The 24,723-nt window shown below is 42.2% G+C and overlaps 1 long non-coding RNA gene across 1 annotated transcript; it reads right to left on the bottom strand.

Moving 5' to 3' along the window:
- Positions 1–19,868: 19,868 nt before the first annotated feature.
- LOC133828515 (uncharacterized) lies at positions 19,869–23,987 on the bottom strand. The gene is made up of 3 exons (XR_009891128.1): positions 23,466–23,987; positions 20,778–20,879; positions 19,869–20,681 (listed from the first exon to the last, which is right to left on the bottom strand). It is a non-coding gene; the product is annotated as an uncharacterized LOC133828515 (long non-coding RNA).
- Between the last annotated feature and the right edge of the window lie 736 nt (positions 23,988–24,723).

Raw genomic sequence — 24,723 nt, forward strand, 5'->3', positions numbered from 1 at the left:
TGGTCCGAGCCGGGACTAGCCCAAGCTTGCGCCCCACCAGGTGTTTGCTTATACCTGGGATGATACCCCCCGCAAGTGAGCGGAGACAGGTCTGGGGTCACTTGAGAAAGATTAGCACAGTTTTGACAATAACCCTTTATGACGTTTTGCACACGTCATTTCCATTGTTTGAAAGAAATTCGCCCTGAGGCGTACATTGTTTACAACGAAAATATTAAACTGGGAAAGGCTCCCTGACTATTGATAGTATTTACGGAGATGCTCCGCATTGTAGGCTCGCGAGACCTCCGAGCCATCGAGCCGCTTTAAGCGATACGTTCCAGGGCACACCTCATGCTGGATCTCATACGGCCCCTCCCAATTTGGGCCCAGAACCCCCACTCCCGGATCTTGAGTGGCAGGGAAGACTCTCCGGAAGACCAAGTCGCCGGTTTCAAACTTACGGCTCCTGACTTTGGAGTTGAAGTGTCGTGCGATCTTGCCTTGGTACATCTTCAGCTGCACCTGCGACTCTTCCCGGATCTCTTCGATGAGATCTAGTAATTCTTGGAGTAAGGTGTGGTTCTGGGTAGGATCATACGTGTCACGTCGGTGGGACGGGATGGTCGTTTCGATCGGGATGACGGCTTCGCATCCATAGACCATAGAGTAGGGGGTGTGGCCGGTTGACGTCCGCTCGGTCGTCCAGTAAGCCCATAGTACGCGGGGGAGTTTCTCGGGCCATTTGCTTTTACAGGCCTGGAGTTTTTTATTCAGTGTCCCCTTTAGGATTTTGTTCACAGCTTCTGCCTGCCCGTTTGCCTGAGGTCTGGCAACTGCGGAGAAGCTCTTTACTATACCGTGCCTTTCGCAAAAATCTGTGAAGTGGGCGCTGTCGAACTGCTTCCCGTTGTCAGACACGATTTTGCAGGGGAGGCCATATCGACACACTATGTTATTGATGACGAAATCTAAGGTCTTTTTGGAAGTAATCGTGTTCATGGGCTCTGCCTCAACCCATTTGGTGTAATAGTCCACAACCACAATGGCGTACTTTACCACTCCTTTCCCGGTCGGGAGGAATCCAACAAGATCGATCCCCCACACTGTGAAGGGCCAGGGGCTATTCATCAAGGTTATCTCTGTCGGGGGGGCCCGTGGGACCTTCGCGTACCTCTGGCACTGTTCGCACTTGCGGACGTAGTTTATACAGTCTTTCTTCATGGTTGGCCAGAAGTATCCTTGGCGCAGGATCTTTTTGGACAGACTGGGCCCGGCAGTGTGATCTCCGCAAAATCCTTCATGCACCTCATGCATGATGGCGCCCAGCTCGGTCCCGGACACACACCTTAGGTAAGGCATGGACAAACCCCGGTGATAGAGCTTTCCATCCATCAAGACGTAGCGGTGGACTTGATATTGGAGTTTCCTGGCAGTGGCCTGGTCAGTTGGAACTTCCCCGGCAGACAGATAGCAGATCAGCGGTCCCATCCAGGAAACGGAGTGGTCAATAGCGTGGACGATGGGGGCCCTGATGCTTGGGACGGGGAGACGGTTGACGGGGACCAGTCCGGCCAGCTCTGATTCAGCGTCGGTGGCCAGCTTGGCCAGTGTATCCGCGAAGACATTATGCTCCCGAGGGATCTGGCGGATGGAATGTGCTGCGAACGCCTATAGCAGTTCCCTCGTTTGAGTCACGTACGCCGCCATTCTCTCTCCTTTGGTCTGATACTCCCCCGAGATTTGTCTGACGACTAGCTGGGAATCGCTGTAAATTTCCAGGTTCGCTGCCCCTACCTCCCGGGCCAAGCACAGGCCGGCTAGGACAGCTTCATGCTCCGCCTCGTTGTTCGATGCTTTGAACTGGAAGCGGAGGGCATTTTGCAGCCGGTGCCCCTGTGGTGACACCAAGATGATCCCGGCTCCGGCCCCATTCTCGTTCGAGGCTCCGTCAATGAAGATTTTCCACAAGGGCGCCGCGGGGGCTTTGGGAATACTGTCTTCTGGAGAAATCACAGAACATTCGACAATGAAACCGGCCAGGGCCTGTCCCTTGATGGACACCCTGGGCTCGTAAGATATATCGAACTGGCTTAGCTCCATGGCCCACTTCAGGAGTCTTCCCGATGACTCGGGCTTCTGTAATACCTGCCACAAGGGATGGTTAGTTAAGACCTTTATGGCATGGGCCTGAAAGTAAGGTTGGAGCTTTCTGGACGCCATCAGCAGGCAGAAAGTTAGCTTTTCGATCAACGGGTAGCGAGATTCAGCATCGAGCAACCGCTTGCTTACGTAGTATACGGGGAGTTGTGTCCTTTTTTCCTCTCGTACCAACGCGGCGCTGATCGCGTGCTCGGTCACGGCTAGGTATAGATACAGGGACTCCCCCTCCACCGGTTTCACCAGGATCGGGGCTTTGGCCAGGTGTTCTTTCAGCTTCCGGAAGGCCTATTCACATTCGGGCGACCACTCGAAACGCTGGCTTCCCCGAAGGACGTTGAAGAACGGGACGCACTTGTCCATGGCTTTAGAAACAAAATGGCTCAGGGCGGCCACTCGCCTCGTCAGGCTTTGCCCGTCCTTGTGCTTCCGGGGAGAGGCCATGTCGATCAATGCCTTAATCTTATCTGGATTGGCCTCTGTTCCCCGGAAACTTACTATGAAACCCAGGAACTTCCTGGAGGCCACGCCGAAAGTGCACTTTTTAGGATTCTGTTTCATCCCGTACTTCCGAATAACCGTGAAAGCCTCCGCCAAGTCGTCCGAATGGTTCGGGGATGTTTTAGACTTGACCAGCATATCATCGATGTATACCTCCATGTTTTGTCCTAACTGGGCCCGAAACATCCGATTGACGAGTCTTTGGTACGTTGCTCCGGCATTCTTGAGTCCGAAAGGCATGACTATGTAGCAATAGATTCCCTTGTCGGTTTGGAAACTGGTGTGTTCCTGATCAGCCATGTGCATAGAGATCTGATTGTAGCCGGAGTAAGCGTCCATGAAGCTCAAGATCTCATACCCGGACGTGGCATCCACCATTTGGTCGATCCGGGGGATCGGGAAACAGTCCTTCGGACAGGCTTTGTTGAGGTCCGTGACGTCAAGGCACGTTCTCCAGGTCCCATTTGGCTTTGGTACCAGGACGGGGTTGGCTAGCCACACGGGGTACACAGCCTCACGTATGAAGTTGATAGAAGACAGCTTCTCAACCTCCAGTTTAAGGTCCTCGGCCCACTCCGTCCCCAAAGGCCTGCGTTTCTGGCGGACCGGGGTCGCGTTTGGGTCAATACTCAATGCGTGGCAAATGATATTACGGTCTATCCCAGTCATGTCGGAGTGGGACCAGGCTAAAAGGTCCTGGTTTCGCTTGACTTGGGCGATGACGGCGGTTCGAATGTCTGTCGGCAGGCCTTTTCTGACTTGGATGACCCGGGTTGGATCGGTTTCGCTAATGCACACCTCTTCTATTTCGTCCATTGGCTCCAGGGCACGATCGTCCCCTATCCGCGGGTTCAGGTCGTCCTCTTCCCGGACCATCCTCTCAGCGGGCGGGAGGAGAACTGGTTCGACAGGCTCCTCTCGGACCATGTATATGGGCCGGGCGGAGACATGGTAGCACTTCCGGGCGCTCTTTTGGTCTCCCCGGACGGTCCCTACCCCTCCATTGTCGCATGGGAACTTCATGCAAAGATGGCGGATGGAGGTGACGGCCCCGAACTCGACCAGTGCGGGCCGGCCAAAGATGACGTTGTAAGCGGTGGGGCAGTCCACCACGACAAAGGTGCAGAACTTGAACGAGTGCTGCAATTCACCCCCCAGCGTAACCGGCAGCTGGATCTTTCCCATGGGGAGAAGCGCATCTCCGTTGAAGCCGTAAATTTGGGTCGGGCAAGACGCCAGATTCGCTTCCGTCAGGCCAATGGCGGTGAAGGCGGGTTTGAACAACAAGTTGACGGAACTTCCGTCATCCACCAGCACGCGGGACACCAATTTGTTGGCGATTTGAGCGTCTATGACCAGCGGGTCATGGTGCGGAAAGTGGACGTTGCGGGCGTCGTCCTCCGTGAAGGTGATGGGGAGGTTTATCAATTTAGGGCGCTGAGCCGGAGCCTGGACAAGGGCGCAAACTTCCTTGTCGTGGTCCAGCTCGCTCAGATAGCGCTTTTGGTCATTCCTTGAAGGCCCTCCCAGGTGAGGTCCGCCCGAGATGGTTGCCACATGTCCGTCAACTCGAGGGGGTGCTGCCCCGGAGGGATAAGGCATTCCGGGGCCAGGAACTTGCGCGGTGAAGGCCACCTAAGGGGCCTGCACTGGAGGTCCCTGTGCATACCCTCCCTGGGGGGGTATGCCCGAGTCGTTCCCGGGGTCGTGGGTTGCCCAGGGCTTGCTAACACGCCCGGGACTCCCACGGGCATCCTTACCCACTGGTGGAGGTGCCCCAGCTTGATGTGATTTTCAATCTCATCTTTGAGCTTCCGACACTCATCGGTGGTGTGGCCCACGTCCTTGTGATAGGCGCACCTTTTGCTGGTGTCTCTCGGATTCCTTCCCCCCTTAAACATGGGGCTAGGCTTCCGGTAGTGGACCGCCCTCTATGTCGCCAGATAGATGTTTTCCCTGGTGTCCACCAAGTTGGTATATTCTGAATATTGGGGCTCGTAGCCCCTCTTCCCCTTCTTGGCCGGCTCGTACCGGTTCTGGCCTTTGCCTGATCGCTTCCCCCAGGAGGGATTCACGCTTGCCTCGGTCACTCCAGTTTGTGACTGCTGGGCCACGACGGGGGCCATGCTGTGTCCTGCCGGCGCGACGCCATAACCGGAGAAGTGGGTTGATTGGGCCCCCGAAGTGGCAGGGCCGTATACCGTTGGGGTGTAACTGATTCCGGGCGTGACGGCCGGTCCCGGGGCAATGAGGGGCGTGGCGTAGGACTGTGCCGGGAACGGTCCCGTATATCCCGGAATCTTCTGAGAGACGGGATGAGGAGCTGGGGGCCACCCGAAGGCCTGGATCTGGGCTTCCTCCCAGTTGATGAATCCTTGGGCCCTCCTGATGAATTCTTCCAAGGTGGTGACCTTGCTGCGCTGCATGTCATCCCAAAGGGGGGACCCGGCCCGGATCCCGGATTGCAGTGCCACCAGGCGCTGTCCGTCGTCGACTTTCGTCTTGGAGGCTTCTTCAGTAAAGCGCTGGATGTAGACTCTCAATGTCTCCGTGGGGAGTTGCTTAATATTGGCGAGAGCGCTGATTTGCATATCCATCCTCATGGCAGCCACGAATTGCTTTCGAAACGCTGACTGCAGCCCGGACCAGGATTGGATGGACCCCGGTTTAAGCCTCTTCCACCACTCTTCGGCGGGACCGCCCAAAGTGATCGAGAAGCAGAGGCATTTGCCGTCGTCGCTAACATGGGCCACTGTCATGAGTCGGTTGTACCGGGACAGATGGTCCCTGGGGTTGGTGTTTCCAGTATAGGCAGTAAGACTTGGCATCTTGAACCCCTTGGGGAGTACGGCGTCCAGGATATGCCTTGCGCAGGGCTCTTTATCCTCTTCGTCAGAGTCGGTGTCGGTGTCTGCACCTTCTTGCTTGCGGACCAGGCGATCCGTGACCTTTTTCAATGCGGCCATCTGCTCCATGAGCTGCCTGGCCGTGTCAACCTCTAGGGGGATTCTCTCGTTCCTCATGTCGTTGATGTTGTTCCTGAGGTCACCGTCTCGGGGGAGGATCTTTTCCTTGTGGGCCCACTCCTTCCGGGCGTTCAGTCCATTGCGTAAATCTATCCGGGAAGTGTCGTCCCCTGAACTGAGGGCGTGACGTTCCTCGTAGCGAGGTCGTTCCCGACGGTTCTTGTTAACCAAGGCACTTGGGTGCAAAGACCTTTCCCACCCGTCTCGCCCTGGGGCGTGTCGGGGCTGTGTATTCCGCGGCCGCGTCCCCTGCAGATCGATCGGGTGGCCTCGTCCTGGGACGGGGCGCACCTTTTCTTTTCTAGGTAGTGGCCGGGAACGGGCCCCGAATTTTGCGGCGGGAGTGGTCTTCTCCCGGGTCTTCCGTCGCTCCCTGTCCGGGCATCTTGGAGCTGGCTCGGGAAAAGGCTCCGGGGGAGGGACAGGGCTAGCACCTCTAGGGACCCCGGCTTGCTCTCGTGGGGCATGTTGCCGCGTTTCAGGAAGTGGGCCAGTTCCGGGGTTGACTGTCGGACCTTGCGCGGCCAAGAGTGCCTGCAGGGCTTGGAGAGACTCTTGCATCCGTCGATGTGCCTCCACTTGCTCAGCGATCCTGGCTTCCTGATCTAGGACTTGTTGCCTTAGTCTGGTCATCTCCAAGTCTTGCAGATCGCCGTGGGGGGTCTTGGGATCCGCAGCTTCGTCGTGGTACTGCCCCTCATTTTCCTCTTCATAATACTCCTCGTTTTCCTCTTCGTATTCTGTCCCACCTTCGTAGTCTTGTGACTCGTCTTGGTGAGATGTTTGAGGAGGCACGTTCTCGGGCAGATCCTAAGGGATAGGCTGCGAAGGCAGCAGGTCTCCGTTGCCCTGCTCTGGATTGGTAGGGTTGAAGGTGGTGTGTCGTGTGTTCACCATCGTAGTAAAGTCCTGACATTAGCACTAGCTTCCTTTAGCTCTCAATGAAAGCACCAAACTGTTAACCGAGATTTTTGGCAACTCTATTAATAACTAATATTTACTAGTAAGTATAATGAAAGCAGAAGATTAACACGGGGGTTTTTTACGTGGTTGGGGCGTTAACTAGCCTTAGTCCACGAGTCTATATTATTAGAGCTTGAAGAACCTTTTTCAATGGAGTTTTCCCTCTATATTTTGACAGAGTTCCTGTCTTTTTGGTGAAAGGAGAGACCCCCTTTACAGTGTTCTGTAGCTTATATTTATAGGCTTGTCGGAACACCGGGTCTGGGCCGGGTCCGACCCAGGCCCATCAGAGAAATGGATATATGTGGCCTTTCTAATGAAGGCCCAATACAAAAGGTACAAAATACATGAATTCCAAGCCAGCTAAGGCCCAACAGGTTGACCTTAGAGCTACGTCTCGCCCGACAAAACGGCGCTTTTGGTCTAATCACTTCGAGTCACGAGGCGGATTTAGGAGACAAGACCAGTCAGAGTACTTGGCTACACAGACCTGACACATTGGCGTGCAATCCCGAGGTGGCCTTTTCTGCAGGTGAAAAGTGGGGACAACGCCCACGTGCAGTGAGGCAGCTTCAAGGTCCTGGACGCTTGGCCCCTTCAACCGGGGGTGAGGTGATCTGGGTCCGTTTACCTTCGTCCCGCTTCGTTTACCACAGGCCCGGACCGTATCAGGGTCCGGGATCGGGACGCATAGGCCGCGGTGGTCCGAATGCTCTGTACACCGCCCGGACTATCGTCACGGAGGACGGACCCGGAGGGACATTCCGGACCCCTCCAACGGGCCCAGACATGAATCCCCGGTCCATACCCTTCCCCTTGGACACTCTCCATACCAAGAGGCCTTGGGCCGGGCCCGCGTGCCTACATGGCCCCTGATAATGGGCCTGGACGAAGGCCCCGAGCCCAAGCAGGAAATGGGGATAACAGTATCATTATGTGATTATTTGAGTTATATTATAATATGACTTGATATGCATGTTTAGGTGTATTAAATAGGAATGTGGGCCCATTTCTGTTTAATTGGAAAATTGTTGTAATTTGGCCCGTTATGGGTATATTTGGCATATATGTGATATGTGTGTGGGACCACATTATTATGTGCATATAAATTTCGGTTACTCGACACGAGACGATCCTAGGGAGCAAGATAGTGGGAAAGTCACAATGGGATCAATACTTGACTCAGAGTGAGCCAAGGGGGTATATTGGGTATTTAGCACATTATTGGGATATTGGGTAATGAGAATAATTATTTGATGATATATTGGGAGTTAGTGAGATCAAGAGGGAATTCTGGGAATTTTGACTATTTTTCCCTGGGGCGTTTTTGGGACCCCGAGCATTAGAATTTGCTTGACGTTACTTAAGCTCGAAGTAACCTATCATAAATATAAAAAGAACGTTTAGTACATTCTCTCTCTCCCGTTATCCTTTTCTGATGTCGTTAGCTTTTTTGAAGGAAACTTGAGTTTTAGGACTCGAATTCAAGCAAGGTTAGAGTCATAACGATTCTAGGTAAGATTAGAAGCTTATTAGAAGAAGGATTTAACTGGGAAACGACTCAATTAGAGGTAATCCAAGCTTTAAGTTTTGAGTATTTAAGCTTTGATTGGATTTTATGTTTCGATGAGTTTTTGAGTTATTTGAGGCTTGCATTTGAATGGTTTTGGGAAATTGAGATGTTTGGGAACTTTGATTTTGGGATGTTGATATGTTTGGATAGGTTTTTTGGAAGGTTTGTAAATGGCGAAAACGTAGAAAATGGTTGGGTTCAAGGTTAGGTCGAAACCTTGTTCTTGGAAGTTGCGACCTGTGTGAACCCAAAACCAGGAGGGTTTCTGCCTGGGGGGGCGCGTCGCAATTCTATGGGGCAAGTTGCGGCCTGCGCTCTGAAGACCAGGCAGAGGGTTGTATGTCTGGGAGGTGCGCCGCGACTCTCAGAGCCAAGTCGCGGCCCACCTGTGCATTTTTAGCCAGTTTGGGTTTTTAGTCGTAGGAACTTAAACCTAAGGGCTCGGGATTTATCCTACTACCTGGTTTGGTAGCATTCGACGTCCCGGATGCTAGGACTCGGTCCGGAAGCCTTTATTTACTCATTTTTACAAGATTCTATATTATGTCTGTGACTAGGTGATCGCTAGGGGTTCAGAATAAGGATCGTGCTTGAGGATCGTTTATTGGCAACTTGTGCTTGAACTAAAGGTAAGAAATCTGCACCCAGTATGTGATGCATGTGATACATGTGATTATGGCATGGCATGAATGTTGAATATGGAATTAATCAGAGCTTGAGTCTCTAGAAATGTGCATGATTATGATTATGCTTGTGATTATCGATTAAGCATGTTGAATGTCTTATATGTGGATATTTGACATATGATATATGTCTATTTGCATTACCTCATGGAGGAAGCACTGACTTATTAGTCAGGAACAACAATAGTGTTGAGCGCTGGTCGTAAAGCACTAACTTATCAGGCATGAGCGGCAATAGTGTTGAATGCTGGTCGAAGAGCATTGACTTATCAGTCAAGAGCGGCAATAGTGATGAGTACTGTTCGAAGACCATTGACTTATTAGTCAAGAGCGGTAATAGTGTTGTGCACTGGTCGTATTGGTTAGGCTAACCATAAGCGTCAGGTACGTTTATAAAGACGTGAAATGACTTAATAGTCACATATCCTAGCATTGACTTATTAGTCAAGCACGGCCTTAGCATGTTGAGTGTTGGTCAACGCCAGGTACGCTTATACATAGGATACAGCTAAGAGACCTAAGGTGACTTAATAGTCATATATCCTACCATTGACATATTAATCAAGATGGGCAATAGCGTTGAGTGCTGGTCGAAAGGCACTGAATTATTAGTCAAGGAAGGCAATAACACTCTGAATGATGGTCGTAAGGCATTGACTTATTAGTCAAGCAGGGAAATGATGCGCTAAGTGCTAGTCCAAATGATCTAGCCTAACCAGAAGCGTATCGAACGCTTGACCGATCTATTGATCGAAGACAACCTAGCGTCGAGTATGCTAGATCAGCTTGAAAGCTTGTCCCATGGTGACTTATTAGTCCTATACCCTAGGGCATCGAGCCAAAATGACTTCATAATCATTTATTTGCACTTGCATGCATGCATGAGTAGGGTTATTACTACTAGGCATGCTTATTATGATTTGGTAACATGCCATTGACTACTTATAAGCATGTTTAAGTTTTCTTACAGAACCTTGCCTCACGGGTGCTATGTAGTGTAGGTATAGGTAAAATAATGTTGGACCATCATTGAGTTGGAGAGCTTAGGTGACGATGTGTATATATGTGGCTGCTCGACCACCACGACTGAGGGTTTAACGAGGAACTAGGTTCAAACCCTATTTTGCCGCTTAGTTCGGCAGGTTATAACTATTTTATTGTAATTAACCTTTCAAATGTATTTTGGGATCCCATGTATACAGTAAACATTTTAGTGAAACGTTTGTATCCTTGACCAAAACTTTTAACCCTAAACCATTAATCACATTTAGCTACGAGATTATGGCCAAATGACTCATTTAGCGAGTTTAGCATTATTTATAATACATAGTGTAACGGTCCCTGGGTAGTAGGGCGTTAGAACTTGGTATCAGAGCGAGCCAAGGTTAAGGGTTCTTGTATATAAGTTAGGCATGTACACTCATCACTAAAGACAAGCTCCACTCAAGGTATGGTGAGTATTTATGTGGTTATGTGTTTAACTACTTAAATATGATATAAATGTTTTACTTGCATGCCTTATTAGGGAGCATGAGACTTTGTTAGGACCTAGCCCTTGAATATTGATATGATTATTTGATTACCTGCTCATTGAATATATGAATGTGTTATCCGCATGCTGAAGTTGAGAGCATGGTATGTATGTTGGAAAGAGTAGGGGTTATGGATTGATGGATGAATGTTGTGGGCGTGTTTTTAGCACTACAGTGATTTATGAATGTGGTGTTATGTGATTTTTCTCGTGGTTGAAGGCTTTTGAATGTGCTCATCATGTTTAATGGATCAAGTTATTGACTGCAGACTAATCAGAGGCTATGTACCCAAGGCAGTTAATGGGACCCAGTGGTAGTTATACTGAGGCTGGGTATTATAGCCAAGGCCTGAGCCCTTCGCCTTCCCCTCAAAATTGGCAGCAGGTGTTTACAAATATGCAATTAAGATTGGAGAGTCAAGAGGAAGAGATCAAGTGTTTAAAATAGCAGCAGGTTCTGTCAGGGAACACCTCTTCCTTTATTATGCCAGGAGTGGCACCAGTATTGGCTCAGCCTAGGGTTAAGAACAGATGAGAATTTCTTTGTGAAAGATTCCAGGAATATCAATTTTTGAGGGGGGCCTAGATCCATTTAGAGCTGAACAATGGATGGGCATGGTCAGCTCCATCCTTGACAGTATGGGGGTGGTAGGTCATGATAGGGTAATCTATGCTACATATGTACTGCAGGATGATGCTTGGACATGGTTGGAAGTGGTATCCCAGACACGAGATACAGCTGTGATGAACTGGAAAGAATTTAGGCAGCTGTTTAATGAAAGATATTATTGTGATGCAGTTAAGACTGCTATGACAAATGATTTTTGGAACCTGTTTCAAGGAAATACAACAGTAACAAAGTATGTTAACAGATTTGATGGGTTGGCCAAGTTTGCTTTTGATATGATACCCATGGATGTAGCTCGAAAGGAATGATTTATCCAAGGATTGAATCCTAGAATAGCTCAGGGCGTTAGAATTGCCCTAGTACATGAAATCTCTACCTACGCTCAGGTGGTAGGGAAGGCTCTTGTTGTTGAGAGCACAGGAAATGAGAATGGGAAGGAAAGTGCTGGAGAGCGTAAAGCTCAGACAATGATACCTCCACTTATTGGATCAGGCAAGGACGAGAATTGGAAACGATACCCATAATGCACTTGGTGCAAGAGACGCCATTTGGGAGAATGTCGAGCAAGGGCATGTTTCTTATGTGGGATGTTTAGGCACCTCAAGAGGGATTTCCCAAGGTTAAGGAAGGATGAACTAAAGGGGGCGGATAGCTTGACTCCAGCTCAAGTGTTCGCTCTGACATAGTCAGAGACTGAGACTAAGACTGAGGCTGGTTCCTCAGTAGTGGCAGGTTAACTTCCTAGTTCTAATTTTTGTATTATGTCGACTGGTTTTGGTGCCATGTTGTTCTTTGCTTTGTTCATCTAAAGAGGTATAGAATTGATATGCAGATTACATGGTTATGTTGTGATGAGAATTTGACACTCTATTGATAATTTTAAGAGAAGAGTTAGATTATTGTAGGAAGGGACTCATCAGTTGACTTGATAGAGTTGGTTATGACCGACTTCGATATGATCTTGGATAGGGATTTTTTAGCCGAGTTTGGGGCAATGATAGATTGTAAGGAAAGGATGGTAACTCTTGGGCTTGAGGGTGAGAAACCCTTGTATTTGTTGGCATTGTGCATGGACCCCGTATGCTTATGACATTTGTACATTGAGCTAAAGACCCATTGCAGGAGGATGCATAGGACTCTTAGCTAGTGTGGTGGATACTACTTAGGTCGTGCCAGTGGGACCAGAACAGACTGGATTACTCTATGATTTTTTGGGTGTGTTTCCAGGGTTATTGTAACATCCCAAATTCCTTAATATGGCTTAGCGCCTGGATTAGGAGGCCAGGAGGGCAATAATTTATTTAATGCATTATTATGTGACTATATGCATGACTATGTGTGTTGTATTATCATATGATTGGATTTGCATATATGTGGGACATTTCTTATAAGAAGGGCATTTTCGTAATTTTGGCCCAGGGTGTATTTGTATATTTATGTGCATGTATGTGATTCATGGGTGAGACCACATTATTATGTGGATATATTTGAGCTATTCAGCATGAAACGGTCCTAGGAAGCAAGTTAGCGGTTTAGTCATAACGAGGTTAATTACCAGGCTCAGGGTGATCCTAGGGGTAATTTGGTACTTATTACATTACCGGGAATGAGTGGGTAATGGGAAATTATTTGGTAATTATTTGAGGATATTGGGAATGGCGGGAATTGTGAGACGTTAATTATGATTAACGGGGTAGGTGGTAAAGACAAAATTTCCCTTGGTTGGCTTTGAGGGATTAGATTGGCCCTAGGGGTATTTTAGTCATTTAAGGATATATTAGATATACTTGAGCAAGGGGGAAGGTTGTAGAATGAACCAAGGCAGCAGAAACAGGGCATTCTCCTTCTCTCTCTCGGTGTGATTTTTGGAGGCTAAGGTTAAGGATTCAAGCTTGGAGTTCTTGAGCTTGAGGTTTAGAATTGAATTGCAGCTAGAGGGATTCAATTCATAGTTGAGGTAATGATTGTTATATTATTTTATAATATAATTTTTCGATTAAATAAATGTGACGAAGAGTGTCACATATTGTAACATATATTGAGTTTGTAATCCTCTTCTTCTATTTCTATTTACATATTTATTGATATCTTTTGTTTGTAATCCTCTTCTTCTATTTCTATTTACATATTTATTGATATCTTTTGTTTTAGAGTTGTAGTCGTTATCATTCTCTTCATGTATTTCTTTTCTATATCTATTTGTATTTTGAGTATTGAGTTGTCATCTAATTTAATCAATCATTGTGTTTTTGTATTATTTTGCATGGCGTTGTAATAGTGTTTCTTATTTTCCATTGAGACAACACAAATATCTCTAACAATCAAAAGCTTATCCTTTTTTGTTTCAATGGAAGGTGAGACCATCAAGATCATGAACCAAGACTTAGTGAGGTTGGATAGGTTTGATGGATCCAATTTCACTAGGTGGCAAGACAAGGTGAAATTCTTTTTGACAACAGTCAAGATAGCCTACATCCTTGAGTCATCTTTGGCACCTCTAGCTGAGCCATCCGACAAAGACACTCTCGAGGAGGTGGAGAAAAGAAGGAAGAGGGAAGAAGACAACCTTCTTTGTTGGGGTTATATCCTTAATGCCCTATCCGATAGGCTATATGACCTCTATACCAATACCAAATCTGTGAAGGAGATTTGGGATGCCTTGGAGAATAAGTACAAGGCCAAGGAAGAAGGTACAAGAAAGTTCTTAACTTCTCAATATTTTGAATTTTCTTTCATTGATGGGAAAACTCTTTTACCTCAAATTTATGAGTTACAAATGATTGTGAACAAGTTGAAAGTTCTCAAGATTGAGCTTCCCGAGGCCTTTCAAGTTGGTGCAATAATGGCAAAATTACCACCAACTTGGAGGAGCTATAGGAAAAGAATCCTCCATAAGAGTGAGGATTACACTTTGGAAGAGATCCAAAAACACATTATATTTGAAGAGGAATCGAGAATAAGAGACAAGGGTGTGAATGAGTCTAAAGATGAGACTTCCATGGCCGATGCAGTTTCACACAAGCACCCCAAGGGCAACAACAAAAAGGGTAGCTGGAACACTTTAGGTCCAAAGAAAGATCATGGACAATTCAAAGATGTGGGAGGTCATTGTTTTGTTTGAGGAAAATCCGGGCACTATGCTAGAGTATGTAGGTACCGAAAGGACCCACATGAGAATGAGGTAAATGCTATAGAAAAGGAAGAAGAGATCCTATCATGATTACCATGTTTATGTGCTTTGTTGGGAAATTGTTATTTTGTAATAAAGCTTGTACTCTTGAATGCTATCAATAAAATTAAAGTATTATTCTATAATAATTATTTATTTTGCTATGAGACATTTGTGTGAGATATTAACAAAGTTTCAAAATGAACTTGTTAAAATAATAGGTAAGAGTGTAGACCTATTATTCCATAATGTGATTATTTGTTTGAGAAATTCTCATATTACATTTTTGTTTACATTTTTATTTTGTGAAATATATAAAAGAAATGAACTAAGTGAAAGTTGCTTTAAAAAAAAAAGTGTGTCTTGCTTTAGCAAGTAAATAAATCAAGATAAACATTGAGGATTTTATCTTGATCTATTGAGAGTTTTTCATGTGGCTTAGAGGACTCATGATGAACTTTGAGAATTATAAGTCTATATTTATCTTGGAGGATAAAGGACTTAATAGATTTGAAGAGATTTCTATTTTAAAGTGATTATCATTATGTGAGAAATGTGGGGGTGATGCTCCAAAGTTAATCAATTTATTTTGTTGATAATAATTGATAATTTTTTCATCCTATTAAATAGGTGATTTAGAATTCCACATTCTAAATCACATTGGCTATATGTGTATAGAATGGAAAAATCTAGACATGTTTAGTGTCTAAAGTTATTGTTTGGTGTCTAAATTTATTGATTCAAGAAGGAATCAATTTAAAAGATAAAGGAGAATTTTAGAAACAAATAGGTTTCTTGAATTAATATTCAAATGTTTATCTAGGATATTGGACTATAAATAGTGGGGGTGTTGACTATAGTCAAAATCACTATTTTAAAGAGGTAACTATTTCAATCAAACTATGGCTAGCAACAAAGTTTGAATATAATAAAGAGAGTGTTTAAAGTATGCATGCATGAGAAAAGAAATGACTCAAATAGAATCATTTCTACATCTCAAGGGGTGGGACTCAGACTCCCTAAAGAGATTCACGGTTGATGGTAACCTATCTTAATACTAGTAACCAAAGTAGTATTAGGTTCAATAGATAATAACAAGTCAATCAAGTGAATAGTAGTAGTACTCAAATTTTGTCCCATCTGAGATATGAGTACTAGTGTGTTACAAAAATGAGGGTTAAAACTGAAAGGTTTTTTAATATAACTAAGTCTTGAAAAGCAAGTATTTTAGGGTAACAAAATACTGTAAGAGTTCTCCCTATTTAGACCTAGGGGTGGTGCCGCCCCTCATGAGAATTGTGAGTCATTCTCAAGAAAAGTCTATGAATGGAATGTGCACATGGCCATTAATGGTGCAAAAGTGAGACATTGAGGTCTCAAGTGAACATAGCAAATGTATGTGTGTTATCACTGGTTTGTTATCAAGGAATAGTGGTTCAATGCTTCGGTAACCAAAATTTTAACAATCTTTGTGATAATTACACTAAGGTAAAATCCAAGTCGAAAGACATTTAACTTTATGCACCAATGTAAAGATTTCTATAGAGAGTGATTATTTAATCAAGTGGAGGAATATTATATTTTAATATAATGTTTGATTGATTAAATAAGTGTTACAATAGATAACTATTTAATCTAGTGGGGGAATGTTATATTATTTTATAATATAATGTTATATTATATTATTTTATAATATAATGTTTTAGATTAAATAATGTGATAAAAAGTGTCACATATTGTAACATATAATGGAGAGTTACAATATTTAGATATATGTGAATATTCAAATATATAACATATTTGGTGTTACAAATTCAGTCACAAATTTGTAATTTCCAAATATTACCCAATAATGTGTAGATTGTATGTTACACATTTGAGATTGGATTTCACAAAGCCATGATGAAATATGGCTATTGGAGACATGTTTTTAACTCTCATTAGGTGTTTGGAGGTTACAAAATCACGTGGGAAAGGATTTGGGACGTTTTGGAAAAATGACCTTTTTGTGCTGAAAATAGCCTGTGCCCGCAGCCACTGACATTCCCTAGCCGTAGCCTAGGGGATAGAGGCCAGTGGCCACTGCCACTGATTGTCCTGGGCGTGGCTAGTAAGGCTGACAACCAATTTGTTTTTTTCAGTTTTTTCTAATTTGAACGGTTCTAACATCCCAAGTAACTCCCAAATCTCCATTTTAATTCCATAAACATCCAATTAAACATTGGTAACAGCCATGAGGGTTGGTGGAATTTGAAATTCAAAGGGTATCTCAAAACTCTATGAATAGAAGCTGAATGCTCACTTGTAAGACAACACCACTTTCCATCCACATAGCACTTGGCTGGAAAATACACCATAGAGGCTTGATAATTCCAGAGAGTTATTTCCTGGAGAGATTCCTTAGTGCTTAGAGAATAGGGGAAAATAAGCTTTTGGACAAAGGTTTTGAACATTGTTCAAGTTGGTGATCCTCACTACTCTACACTTTGGTTGTGTGAGAGTTTGTTTTTCATTGATCTTTTGGTTATGTTGTTCTTCTTGTATTATTATTGTATTTGAGTTTGTAATCCTCTTCTTCTAATTCTATTTACATATTTATTGGTATCTTTTGTTTTAGAGTTGTAGTCATTATCATTCTCTTCATCTATTTCTTTTCTATATCTATTTGTATTTTGAGTATTGAGTTGTAATCTAATTTAATTAATCATTGTGTTTTTGTATTATTTTGCATAGAGTTGTAATAGTGTTTCTTATTTTCCATTGAGACAACACAAATATCTCTAACAATGATTCTAAGTTTAAACTTTGAGTTTTCCTCCGTTTTTATTTTGTTTGTAAGCTTGGAAGTTTGATTATGGAATTGGGTTTTCGATAGTCTTTTGAGGGTTTCTAAGCTTGGGTTTTGTTGCTGGATTGATGATAACGTTGTTGAGTAATGGTTTCGATTTTGGGATTGATTGGAAGTATTTTAGGCTGAGTTTGAATTGAAGAATGTAGGGGAGCTGGTTTCGTCGGGTCAAGTCGCGACCGTGCTTTTGGGCGCCCAGACCTGAGCGAACCCCAGAGCCTTGATAGGGCTCTATCTCCATGGCGTAGAGAGGCCCTCAACGGAAATTCGCGGCCCACCTCTGGCACCCAGACAAGGGGGTTGTCTGTCTAGGAGGCGCGTCACGGCCCTTGGGGGTAGGTCGCGACCCGCATGTTCTTTTTGAGCCAATGTTGGTTTTAAGGGCGGGTTTTCAAACCTTAAGGCTCGGGATCAAATCTACCACCCGATTTGGTAGAATTAGAGGTCCTGGGGGCTAGGACTTCATCTAAAAATCTTTTATTATTACTCATTTTATTGATGGGATTTCATATTTGGTTATGATTAGGTTACCGATAAGGGCCAAGGTTAGGATCGTTCTTTAACTATTTTACGCTCGAGCCTAAGGTAAGAAAACTGCACCCATTATGTGACATACATAATTATAGATGAAGCATGTTGAGTGCTCTATATATGGATATCTATTGCATCATGAATGCTTGGTTGCATTGTTTACTTGAGAAACGCACTGACTTATTAGTCAAAAATGACAATAGTGTTGAGTGCTAGTCGTGAAGCTCTGACTTATCATTTAGGAATGGCAATAGTGCTGAGCACTGGTCGTATGGCATTGACTTATGAGTCAAGAATGGAAATAGCGCAACGAGCGCTAGTCAATATGATTGGATCTAATCAACAGAGCATTATACGCTCGTCCGACCCAATGGTCGAAGAAAACTAAAGCACATGGCTAGTCTATGACTAGTTACTCAAAGCCAAGGCTAAAAGGCCCAGAGTGACTTGATAGTCACATGGCTAGGGCATAGGACCCCAGGATGACTTAATAGTCATCTATTCAGTGCATAGGACCCCAGAATGACTTCACAGTCATCTATTCAGGGCACAAGACCCCAGGATGACTCACAGTCATCTGATTAGGGCTGCGAGCCCCAGAATGATTCCACAATCATTTATTAATGCTTGTATTGATGTAGTAATAAGTTTTCTTGCTGAGTTTTGGCTCACGGGTGCTATGTGGTGCAGGTAAAATGAAAGAAAAGCTTACCTAGCCTTGAGTGGAGAGCTTAGGTTGTGATGTGTACATATGCGGTTGCTTGACCACCACGTCCAAGGTGTTTCTTAGGGGAACTAGGGTTTAACCCTATTTTTGCCACTTAGGTCAGCGAGTTTGTAATTTGTAAATTGCAATGAACATTTTGGATTGTAAAAAACTTTGTAAGCACTATTGTTGGATCCTATGTACAGCTTAACGTTTTTAATAAAATATCCATTCTTTTTTACTGAAATTTTAACCTTGGCCATTAATAACACTTAGATGCACGTTTATGGCCTAATGACTCGTTTAGCGAGTTAAGCACTTTTTAAAATACACAGTGTGACAATCTTGGTTATCCAGGGTGTTACAATTACTTTTACATAAAGAGATAGAATGGTGACCAGGTTGATGCCAAGGACTGAACCTGGTCAAGAGCACAGTATTGAAGGGTTTCATCAAAGTTGTAGGAACTAAAGGCTTAGTTATTAATTAAGACGGTATTCTCCAAGGTGGATCTTCGATCTGGTTATTACTAGTTGAAGATCAGGGAGAAGGGTAAGCAGAAGGTTGACTTTTATATCAAATATGGGCACTAGGAGTGTTAAATCATGTCTTGTGGATTTGATTAATGCCCTAGTTGTAACGTCCCAAATTTCCTGATATGGCTTAGGACCTTGATTAGGGAGCCATGAGACAAATTATGGAAATTATGTGATTATATAATAGATATGTTTATTAATATGTGATTATGTGAGTTATATTATAATATGACTTGATATGCATGTTTTGGTGTATTAAATATGCATGTGGGGCCATTTCTGTTTAATTGGGTAATTGTTGTAATTTGGCCCATTTTGGGTATATTTAGCATATATGTGATATATGTGTGTGACACAACATTATTATGTGGATATGTTTGGGTTACTCAGCACGAGACGATCTTAGGGAGCAAGCTAATGGGAAAGTCACAACGGGACTCATACCTGACTCAAAGTGTCAAAGGGTATATTGGGTAATTAGCACATTACTGAGATATTGGGTAATGGGAACACTACAAGAAAATAGGGTCTTTACCTACCAATTGTAAGTGTAGGTAAAACTAGCCTAATGGTGGATAATATGGTTTACCTACCAATATTGAATTGGTAGAGATTGGTAGGTAAAGGTTAGTGGGGAAAAAGTCTTTACCTACACTTATTAACACTGGTAGGTCAAAGAATCAATGGACCCTACTAAGTTATAATTCAATTGATGAGTCATCAGATGACGTGTTTAATGACATGGCATCCTACGTGTATGCTGACATGGTTTCTGTAGTTTTACGTGCTGATGATGTGGCATCATTTGTGGAATCCTACGTGGCATCATATGTGGCATCCTACGTGGCATCTTGCATGGCATCCTGCGTGGCATCATATGTGGCATCCTACGTGGCATCATATATGGCATCCTACGTGGTGTCATTTTATTAGCCCACATAGCATTATTTTATTGGTCTGTTATACAATTTATATTTTGTTCAAATTTAATGGTTATGTGTAGGTAAAAGATAATAACAGTTATTTATAAATGTTCTATATTAGAAATAAACTAGAAAAAAACCATACAATAATAAAATGTTTAATGCTAAAATTCTTTATAATGTTCAATACTAAAATAAGTCATAAAGTTATCATTTTAAGATTAGTCCTACCAAAATAAAAAAAACTTCATAAAGTTCATTCCTTAGTAAATTAATGTAAATAAACTAAGAATCATCTTGTGACTCCCGAACTGAAAAAGATGGCAACTCTCTTAAATTTGCATCTGAAGCCTGGTCTGTTGGAGGTGGTGGAGGCGGTGCCATCAAATTGTTATGACGAAGTATATCTACAACCACACTAAGTTGTTCGTTAGTAGCATTAAGGTGGGAAGTTGTATCATTAAGTCGTTCAACTAACTCTTCATAAGTTGGTTGATTACCCACAATATTTTCACGATATGAAGTAGAAGTTGTGACACTAGGAGACCGCCCCCACCCTCGCAAGTATACCGAATCACGTCCGAGTACACGCTCCATAATCTCTTTATCAGACAGTTCTTCTGGAGGATGTTGACCCCTTAACTCCATCATTTTATCCTAATAATATATTTAATTAATTATTAGTAAGAAATATAATAAATATAATAAATAAAAATTTAAATTACTTACATATAATGGCTCGAGCTCTATTACAGTCCATCCTTTCTCAGCATCATAATGCTTTAGACGTCATGTCTCAATTTGACCGGTAGGAGAAGTTAACACCATTCCACGTCGAATGTGATGTCGTGGTGTGGAGACTGAACCATTTTTCGACTCCCATTTCCTCTTTGATCGATTGGTAGTATTCTTTAATGCTCTTTCCTAAAGAAATAAATCCAAATAAAATAGTAATATGTAAATAGTATGTCAGGTCTCTTGTTCCTATCATAATAGCAATATTATGATAAAAAATGTTACCTTAAATTCAGAGCTGATGATGTCCCTATCCAATGACGATCCATGAACCAACAAAATGGTGTCCCTTGTTGTAGTTGGTAGAGCTGATGATGAACCCAAATTCTAGAAAGAAGACAGAGGAGAACAAGAGCAAGAAAAAGAAAAAAAAAAGGATGGTAAATATTAAAGATTTCTCTCTTTTGTAGATTATTATAATTGAAATAGGAAAATAAGAAATAAGAGAGAGTGGGAGATTGATTTGGGGGAAGTGAAATGAAAAAGGAAAGGCTAAAAAGGATGAGGAAAACAATGAAATTTCTGGCGTGATAGCCTTTCATTTGAGGATTCTGTAACAACAAACAAAGATAATACAAAAAATAGACTAAACCAGTAAAACTACATTCAAATAGACTTAGAAATAAAGAAAACTAAATAAAAGGTTCAACTATTTGGAGCAGCTAAACAGTTGAGTTCTCATAGGGCTGTTTTGGCAATTATATTTACTTGTGAATGGACAATAGAGTGAACTTTGTTATGGAACATGGTCATATTTTAGTCATAGGGGCATATAAGTTGTTGGGCAACTACATAATTCAGTTGTTTATTTTTTGTTTTTGGCTCTAGTTTACTTGAAAAACTTGATTCAGAATACTTCAGCTGTCAAAATGCTGAAATAGGATATCTTTTCTCAAATGGGCAGACATGTTTTTATCTTTTTTTTTTAATAATAATAATAATAATAAAATAAATAATAATGACTGGTTTAACAATATTTAATAGTACTCTTTTCTAAGATAACATGTCTCTTTATAAATGGACCCTTTTTCTAGGTGTTTAGTTTAAAGAAAATATAATGCTGTAAAGCAATTACATAAATGGAGCCAACAATTCCAAAAAATAGTTTAGACCCTCTCTCTCTCTATAAAAATCTATAAACCATGCATATATATTAAGAGAGGGGTCCATATATAATCTTTAGACTTTAGCTATAAGTTTAGCTAGATATATATACACACCATAATGATAATCATGATCAACTACATATATATATAAGTCACATCTGGTCCAAAAAAGCATATATATTTATATATATTTTAGCACTACTAGTTAGCTATATAGGGTGGATATTAATGTAATTTCTCTTCTATGAGTTTGAAATATGTGGTGTGTATTAAGAGTACACATATATAGAGTAGTACTACTACAATAATAAAGGGAGTCTCACAAGGGAGTAATATGATTTTCATGGTGTTTTTGGCTTCTGAATTACAGCCGCTGAAGACCTTGGTGAGTAACTAACTTATTTAAAACAACTTTTCATGTTTAATTAATTTGAATTGAAACTAGTTTGACAGTAATTTATTTTTATTAGAACATCCATGGCTGAAGGAAGATGGTGAAGTCTCTGATTAGCCTATTGACAGTGCTGTTCTAACAAGGATGAAGCAATTCAGGGCTATGAACAAAATGAAGAAACTTGCTCTCAAGGTACTATAATCTATAACCTTTATTATAATATTTGTACCTTTTTAACCTCTCCACTACCAAAAAAAAAGCTACTTACTTGTATACTCTATTACACCACTAAATATTTAAGATATGAATCTTGATAACAAATTTTTGATGAATTTTAACATTTCAAAAATATTCTAACATTTCAAATGTTGGACTGGACTGTTGTAAGGTAATAGCAGAGAACCTAGCAGAAGAAGAAATCCATGGCTTGAGACAAATGTTCAACAACATGGACACAGATGGAAGTGGCACAATCACACTAGAAGAACTGAAAACTGGGTTGACCAGATTGGGATCTAAACTTTTTGAATCTGAAATACAGCAGCTGATGGAAGCTGTGAGTATTTTTCTTTGAACAATTTGTTAACTTTACTAGCACTTTTGCAAAATTGACTGATTTACACCTAAACAATCGCTCTTGTTACCCAAAATTTACACTAAAATAACCCACTTTAAATATCACATTTTCAGGTTGTTAGTTTAGCAAATTCCTCTGTATTTTATATATATATATATATATTCTTGTTCAGTTACAGTGGTTGGTTTACTCTCATATAGGAGACAGAATGAGCTACTACAAGGTACTTCTTTGCCAAGAAACAGTTACTGTAATATAAAGAGTATCAACCACTTTAAAGAGTATCCACTTTACAAAAGGACATTTTTTCTTATGTATGCAGTATGCATGTACCAAAAGAGACACCTATACTTGCCCAAATTTTACCAAACGAGTTTGATAAAAATGACTCATCTCTCTTTTGACCAGCTAAGTATGAAAGTTGATCAACTTAATCTAGATGTGTTCCCCTTCTTTAGGCTAATCCTCAATATTCATTATATTATTATAGCAGTTATTATCATACCAGAAACAGATCAATCAAATTCAAACACAAATTCACAAAGATATGAAATCCATACCAAGTCATACATTATTATTATTACATGCTTCATAGAAACAGAGTAGTGAGTCTTCAGAGATGCATTCAAATTAAACAGACACCAAACCAAGAAAAGGGAAGCTGGGAAAGTCTTCAAAATGGTGTATTTTCAAGAGTCCCTAACTCTAATATTCATTAGCAATGACAAAAAAACACAAAATAATAAAGAAAAATAAAAAAGCACAAATCTTTAAAATAAAAATATATAAATAAAAATCTCAACAACTTCCATTGATAAGATTCCTATAAACCTTACTTGATTAAAAACCTCTGATAATATTCATTGAGCCAGAATTCATGCCATCACTACCTGAGTAGTCAGCTCCCTGTTGTAAATGGTGAGAGTAGGAATTTCAAAACATGATAAGATCAAAATTCAACAAGGCACAGAAACGATGATACGAATGACCAATAAATTAATGCCATAAATAATGTTTAGCATATATAACAAAAACAACAACAATAATAATAATAATAAGAATCTCGATTTGATGATCACCACAGTTTCCAATCATCAAGTACAAACACTTCTCAAGAGCACTAGTACTAGTACTACTATATATATATATATAGTTCTAATATTGCTAGTGGCTAAGGGGGTTTGACAGAAGAGAGAGAGCATTTTTATAAGGTCTTTAATAGTCTGAACCCACCAAGCAGGCCGCATGGCCACACTCTGCAGCAATATATGTAAAGAAAGGCTTTTGGAAAAGACTGTAAATGATGTAGCAGCAAAAAGGAAGAGAGATAAAGGGTACTACATGCCATTGAAGGTGAGTTAGCAAACGTGGCTGTGTTCTGTACATAAGAAAACAAGAAAATTGATCTTTAACTTTAATTGTCTTGTTTTGCTACATGGAAAAGAGCGAGAGAAACCCCCCATCCATAGCTTGTAGTTGTAGATAGATATAGCTTAATTCAGTGCGACAGTAACCTGTACTCCATGCACACACACACACACCACTCTTACCCTACTAATACAACTGCTCTCACGGTACTAACACCACTTCATCTTACTCTGTTTTCACATGCCAAGCCAAGCCATCTCTCAATGTAATTGCCACCTGTTCATTAATTGTCGTCTTTGTTGGACTTCTACCCCTTAAAATATAAAAATAAAAGGTCACAAACCCAGTTTAACAAGCTTTTGATGACCTCTCCACCTGTGTTCCTTCTCATTTTGCCTATGTACTTCTGTTTTTTTTTTTAACGTCCAACTGAAATGAAAATTCCTTCAGCTGCTCTAGTAAACCATGTACAGATCACCTAATACTCTTACAATCTCCAATTCAACTAAATTCACTCCACGAGGAAAAAGATAGTAAAGAAAGCAAAGATGTGTAGACAACAATGTAATCCATTACAGTCTTCGTCCTGCTCTAAGTCTCTATGTGGTCCAACAAAAACCTCTCAGCCTCAGCACCCTCTTTAAATTGCCTCCATTACATTCTCTACCTTCACTCCCCTATTTTCTTACCCTCATTTTCCCGAGAAAATAAATTCAACATTTTTTT

The sequence above is a fragment of the Humulus lupulus genome, chromosome 1 (assembly GCF_963169125.1).
Source record: "Humulus lupulus chromosome 1, drHumLupu1.1, whole genome shotgun sequence".
NCBI classification, from domain to species: Eukaryota; Viridiplantae; Streptophyta; class Magnoliopsida; order Rosales; family Cannabaceae; genus Humulus; species Humulus lupulus.